General features: G+C 39.9%; 1 protein-coding gene across 2 annotated transcripts in view; it reads right to left on the reverse strand.

The window, feature by feature from the left end:
• The window catches only part of LOC115118303 (plexin-A1-like), a 284,460-nt gene extending 281,473 nt beyond the window's left edge, over positions 1 to 2,987 (reverse strand). For both annotated transcript variants that reach the window (XM_065020769.1, XM_065020768.1), the window contains exon 1: positions 2,879 to 2,987. The gene's annotated coding sequence lies outside the window, so the exon portion shown is untranslated. The remainder of the gene's footprint in view (positions 1 to 2,878) is intronic.
• Between the last annotated feature and the right edge of the window lie 4,196 nt (positions 2,988 to 7,183).

Here is a 7,183-nt window from a genome sequence, read left to right on the forward strand (position 1 = left end):
TTTTCACACTAAAGTATGTTCATCTCTAAGAGACAGAACGTGTCTCCTTTCTGAGCGGTATGACGGCTGCGTGGTCCCACGGTGTTTATACTTACGTACTATTGTTTGTACAGATGAACGTGGTACCTTCAGGCGTTTGGAAATTGCTCCCAAGGATGAACCAGACTTGTGGATGTCTACAATTTATTTTCTGAGGTCTTGGCTGATTTCTTTTGATTTTCCCATGTTGTCAAGCAAAGGGGCACTGAGTTTGAAGGTAGGCCTTGAAATACATCCACATGTACACCTCCAATTGACTCAAATGATGTCAATTAGCCTATCAGAAGCTTCTAAAGCAATGACATCATTTTCTGGAATTGTCCAAGCTGTTTAAAGGCACAGTGAACTTAGTGTATGTAAACTTCTGACCCACTGGAATTGTGATATAGGGAATTATAAGTGAAAAAATCTGGCTGTAAACAATTATTGGAAAAATGACTTGTGTCATGCACAAAGTAGATGCCCTAACCGACTTGCCAAAACTATAGTCTGTTAACAAGAAATTTGTAGAATGGTTGAAAAACAAGTTTTAATGACTCCAACCTAAGTGTATGTAAACTTCCGACTTCAACTGTAAAAATGTGCAGATTGTAGGCTACTGTAGCCTATGTATTACATTCAGCTCCAGGAAGAGTCTTGGTGGTTCCAAACTTCTTCCATTTAAGAATGATGGAGGCTACTGTATTCTTGGGGACCTTCAATCCTGCAGAAATGTTTTGGTACCCTTCCCCAGATCTGTGCCTCGACACAATCCTGTCTCGGAGCTCTATGGACAATTCCTTCTACCTCATTGCTTGGTTTTTGCTCTGACATGCACTGCCTTTCCAAATCATGTCCAATCAATTGAATTTACCACAGGTGGACTCCAACCAAGTTGTAGAAACATCTCAAGGATGAGTCTCATAGCAAAGGGTCTGAATACTTATGTAAAAAATGTATTTCTGCTTTTTATTTTTAATAAATTTGTAAAAAAATTAATTAAAATTAAAAACTGTTTTCACTCATTATTCAATTTGTTCTTAAAACTGACTTGCCTAGTTAAATAAAGGTTCAAATATTTGTTTATACAAATAATACAATTATATAAAATAAAATAAATTTTAAAAATGGGGTATTGTGTGAGGAATAAAAAAAGAAACGATTTTAGAAGAAGGTTGTAACGTAACAAAATATGGAAAAAGTCAAGAGGTCTGAAATCTTTCCGAATGCACTGTATCTATAAAACTGCACCCCCCCCATATCGCTCACTTTTTCAGCAAGATGAATGCGCTGACATCTAACAGATGTCTGTACTAATTAAATCAAAATTATTGTAAATATTGAAAATTGAGGAGGAATAGCCTATAAAGGTTGTTACATCCAGTGATTGCTTATTATAGCCTGGCATCCACATTGTGCTATTTATGAGTAAGGCCTACCAATAAACAGGCTATCTAATCCAGTGCAGGCTAACCAAAACTTGGGCGGTAGTGTATGGAGTACTCCAATAAGGCTCCCATAATAAGAAGAGTGACTGTTTGGTTATGCGTAGCCTAAAAACACATTTGCATCCCCTTTATCACATAACCTACCAGTAGGCATACAATCCTAATAAAAATTTAATTACATATAGTAGCCTATTTATTTACACATTAGGCGATATAAACCTACCAATGGTGCATATGCTGTGGGAGTGGGAGAGATCAATAGAGATTCTGGGTGCACACCCACGGCCAGCACCGCATGCATGTAGGCTACAAACCTAAACACACTGTGATAGGGAATCCTAAAAATGCGACAACATATCAATAGACTATTCTATCTACTTGGAATAAGGTTCAAAATAATGAATGAGAGCCAGTAGAGGCTACATAGCCTCCTACATAGCCCACTGATAACAGCTAAAAACGGAACGCTAACACCATGGTTAATCCCCCCAAATAAATGAGGAAATACAAGGACTCACATTTCAACAAGAATCTCATAGGCACGCTGATGTCTGAACACTAATATGCGTTCAGCAATAACATCCAATGACATTCTCATCAAGCATTAGCCTGGACGGAGAGTCTAAAGTGGATGTTATTTTCGAGCCTCTTATCAACACGTTCCAGCATAGTCATAGGCCACCACTTGTATCCATTTGTTTCGGCATCTACATGAATTGCACAGGCTAACCTACATCCAACATCGCCCAACCAGCCGTCACCTACGAATTCAGTGTCAAAACTTCATAAGATGACATTAAAGTGTCAGCGCATGTTGATGAGATGGGATACACCCGCACCAAGACATGTCAAAGCTTTGAAAATGACTTCAATAAATTGCCATTTTATTTTTCATTTTTCTCCAGGCAATGATACGGTGGCAAACCTCAAGCTCCATCTGTGCAAGTTATGGAGTTGAAAATTAATTTCGTTGAGCTCCTATTTTATTAACCTGCATGCATTAAGCATGTGAGATAACGCCCCAGCTATGAAGCCTACACACGGCTGCTTGATAGGCTACTTGTATGCATTCGGCAAGTACAATGTAACTGGTCGACTTCACCAACTTGCCAATGATATCAAATATGTCGTTAAATGATTTGGGCAAAGAATGCGGTGTGCCCAAACCTGAATAAACTGAGAGATCGCAGATACTTGAACTAAAACGATCCCCCAGATCCGCATTCATTGAGTCCTCGTTTGCCTATCCGAATTATACTGATACGACGACACGACGAATAGAAACATCGGGGGAAAGCATTGGGGGAGAGAGAAGGAATGTCACTCAATGGAGCCACAAACTACGCTACAAATTACACTGTAATAACCGCAATGTAAATCAAGTTGTTGCAGAAAAGTTTTGCTCTACTTACGGATAATTGTGATCTTGGGGTTTGTTTTCCTCAGCATGATTAAAATCTTAAACTTGCAGACATTTCCACGGCTGTCACGATACTCATCCAAAGCTCCGAGTTCCGAGTCTTGAGCTTCTCACAGCATGAATGGAGCGGTATGCGGTGAGCTCCGGATAGAAAGTCAGCCTCGTTCTGAGCCGCAGGAATGCGCGCGGCCGCTGTCTGCTTGGTCGCGTCGCCGCCTACCGCATGTAGGTGGCAGCGTTAGGCACGGTAGTGACCACTGGATTCGAAAGCTCTGTTATAGGGCAACGTCGTCTGTCAGAATTCTTTACAAACACTGATTGATTGAATATCATTTTTCATGATGTTAAAACCATTCCAACATAATAGTCTATTATAATGTAGCCTATTAGTGTCTAATGGTCGCCATACGTTGTCTCACGGCCACGGGAGGTAAAGGTAGGCACAAGAGGAACGATCATTTCCATAAAATGCAGGATTTTTTATTGAATAAAGGAGCAGAGAGTTATCATTGAGGATTGCGTTCAATATATGGCTAGCCTGTTCCCCTCTTCACCCGAAGAGCTGAAACTGATTTAAATGCCTTCTGTGTTAGGAAACAGCTTTAGTGGAATGTATTCTCTTTGGGGAAAAAGTGCCTTCGAGAACCAAAACGGGTTCTTCGGCTATCCTCATAGGATAACCCTTTGAAGAACCATTTTTGGTTCCAGGAAGAACTGTTTTGTGTTCCATGCAATGTTCCCTCCATTTTTTTCGTCACAGAGCAAATGTCAGCTCTCTGAAAGCACGTTTACTGTGAACACTAAGGCTGTACCCTCTTTAAGTTATAGTTTTAACAGTGGCCAAGTAGGCTACTGTGGCTATTTGATCATCATGTAGTCCTAACATAGGGACTACCATCAAAAACAATGGAGAAAATGCATCCCATAACATTTGAACATGGAAATAGCTATTCTATTATTCAGGCTACAGTAGCAGCCAATTTGTGGTGTTCATTGTAGGCCTGCATTCCATGAGACTTAAAAGAAAACATGCAAGGCTTGAAATTAAACTGTTTATCCACTTGTCTTTCAGACAAGGAGGTGACTGAAAATATTGGTGTGTTGTTTGATCAAGAAACCACTTTACAAAATAAAATGTATTATTATTCTCATACCATTATTACAGAGAATCAGATGAATTATGCTACCCTCTGCCTGACTGACTTGCTTTTCAAAGATTTATAGAAATGTACAGGATTTGTGCTCTTGTAGGAAGCAAATACTCCCCCATTGCTGACTACAAATGATCTATAACTGGGCTAATAATGTGCACACATGGCTACATGCAGCTCTCGCTTTGATCTCAAAACAAGCACATCTACTTACAAACTCTTATGGTGTAAACACAGTCCAGTTTAAAGTGAATGGCATGGATCCATATATGGCAACGGTTTATTTGCATATAGGCCTACTGGAGCACCTGATTGGTTATGTCACTTGGTCTGTGTAGAATCCTACTCCAATCCTACTCAAATTTAGTTTTGGATACTAAGTCTCGTGTAGTTTGTTTTGTTTCGGTATGTTGCATTGAAGTGGCTAATATTGCGTTGATTCAATCTCAATTCACACACTAAATGGAAACATTGATAGTGTTAACTAACGGGGAAAACTCTAGAAAGTAGAGTGAAGTTCAATTTCGTTCTTTCCCCACGGGGGCTGATATTTCTTCTGCATGGCAGTCCTGGGGGAGCTGTGCGCCCGCACGCAGCTTAGAGGGAACAATGGTTCCATGTAGAACCCTTTTCACAGAGGGTTCCGCATGGAACCAAAAATGGTTCTACCTGGAACCAAAAAGGGTTCTCCTATGGCAAGGGTAGACAACCCTGTTCCTAGAGTGCTGTAGATACTGCAGGATATTGTTCCAACTAGGCACCACACCATCTAGGCATCATTTCGGTGATTGCCTAAATTAAACACACCTGGGCCCAGATTCACAAAACACTTCTTATGCAAAAACTTAAGAAGCTTATTAATTAAGAAAAAAACAAGAAGTTCATAAGATAGTTCGTAAGTCCAATTCCCCAACAATATCTTAAGATTTAATGATTTTCTTATGAATCTTCTTAAGATGATTGTTGCTAGGCAACCGATTTACCTAGCTATCTAGCTAGCAATGGCAATCATGTTAGCATATTTCATACTGAGATTACTGCTCTAAAACATGTTCTTGGGTTTAATATAATGAATACTGAAACTTTCAGATGAAGCTTATTAAACATGTTCATTTGCTTTCATGAGCTTCTTCTCTCACTGCCCTGAGTTTAAGACAAGGGTTTAGCTATCTTGGAATTAACAACATTACCAATAACTTTATTTTCAAGATTCTAGTTTATTCTTAAGGAGAAACGTAAAAAATAGCGTAAGAACATTTCCAATAAATGTTTTGAGTAATATCAAATTTGCTTAAATTTCTTCTAAAATGGCAGTTAAGAAGAAATGTCCTCTTAATTAAGAAGGTTTTGTGAATCTGGGCCGTGGTCCTCCAGGCCGTTTAAACATGAAAACATGAAGTGCCTGTGGCACTCCAGGACCAGGGTTGCTTACCTCTGTCTTATGGGGACAACCTATGAACCATTTTGAAACCCTTAAAAATAAATAAAAATTAAGTATCCCCACAAGTTATCCCCACAATTCTCAGAGCCTATAATACCATTTTGGCACAAAACGACTCAATACATGAATGTTTGCCTGACAAATTACAACAGGCAAGTTTCAGGAAAGGGGGAAAAATGACAATAAACACTATTATGAAAATTAGAAACACTTCTCAAAAGGAAATAGAGGCAAACAAATGCTGCAAAACACTCAGCAAATATATACGAGCCTCAAAAGAGTGAAATAGTTAGTAGCAAAAATGTGCGTAATGATTGTCGTCTCTGGGTCATCATCACAGCTAGGTAGGTTAACTATGGAACAATATGCAATACCTATGCTATTTGGCAAATGTTCTCACAAATCCAGCAACTGATGGGCCTGACTCTTGACCAGGAGTGTCCCTCTCCTGTTCAGGTTCTTCACAAAGAACATCAAAAGTGACCAGATGATGAGGATGGAGGAGGTCCGATCTGCTGGTGACTAACATGTCTGTTAACAATTATATTTCCTCAAATTTGAAAAAGGTCACTCTTTCTGAGCCATACACAATTCAAAAAACATCCAACTCACAGATGACCCACAGACTCACTGCCAAGGTTTTCTTGCACTCCTCCAGTTGCAGATTATCATTCATTTTTACACATACCGGTATACACGTCATGGTTACACAGAGCCTCTCACACATGCTGGCACAGACATCCACAGACTTACACTCAGAATAATCCAAATCCATTTTTGATCTGGTTTTATTTCTCTCTATAAAGAGATTAATCGTTTGACATAATCTATTTGATAGAGCTTCAGTGTAGTATCACATATTGTGTGGCAGGCTGGCTGGCAGCTCAGTTCTGCATGGTACATAAACCCAAGTGTGGCTGGCTTGATAGCGGAGCTGAGCCCCTGAAATTATCTTTATTTTCCCCTGTGAATATTGGATAATACTGTAGGTTACCACATTAGTGATGACGGGGCGGAAGTGCGTTTTCATGTAGGCCGTTGGGGTGTAGGACGGGATGTGGTCATCTCGTTGATGTGCCGCTGCTTTTGTACTGTAGAGTGTGTGTCCGTGCTTGTGCGTGTGTGTGTTTAGTCATTTAGGCAGGTTGTTAATTCACACAATTGTTTTCAATCTACAAAGTAATTTGCATCTTCAGTCCTTCCACATCATACAATTTAACTTAGAATCAATTTAGAATCAGAGGCTTAATAATGATCCACTATGGAAACCACTTTCATCATTTATGTTGATTGTTGTGTGTATTCATCCATGTCTCACATAGCTTGACAAGCATTATGGAAAAAGTCCTTAGATTGGGTGGAAAATCACAACCTCGTCATTAATGTAGACTCTAGAGAGTTTAGGGTTAGGCTTTACGTTGTATGACCCTGGCTGTTGTTCCTCATATACCATAATGTCGTTTTAATGAGTCAGCCATATAGGAAATGTGCTCAGCAAAACACAGGAGAGGTGTTTGAACCGAGAGGTGTGTTTGTGTGTATTAGTCATTCTACAGGGACATGGGGGGTTTAATCCAGATCAAAGCCTGTCGTAAGGCAAGGTGAGCCCTGTGAGATGAGGGGGAGATGAAGGCTGCCTTGGGTCTTGGAGCCCACTCCTGCCATGTCTCCTCTCCTCTGACTCCTCTTCTCTGCTCTCCTCACT

This window comes from Oncorhynchus nerka, linkage group LG7, assembly GCF_034236695.1.
Source record: "Oncorhynchus nerka isolate Pitt River linkage group LG7, Oner_Uvic_2.0, whole genome shotgun sequence".
Classification (NCBI taxonomy): domain Eukaryota; kingdom Metazoa; phylum Chordata; class Actinopteri; order Salmoniformes; family Salmonidae; genus Oncorhynchus; species Oncorhynchus nerka.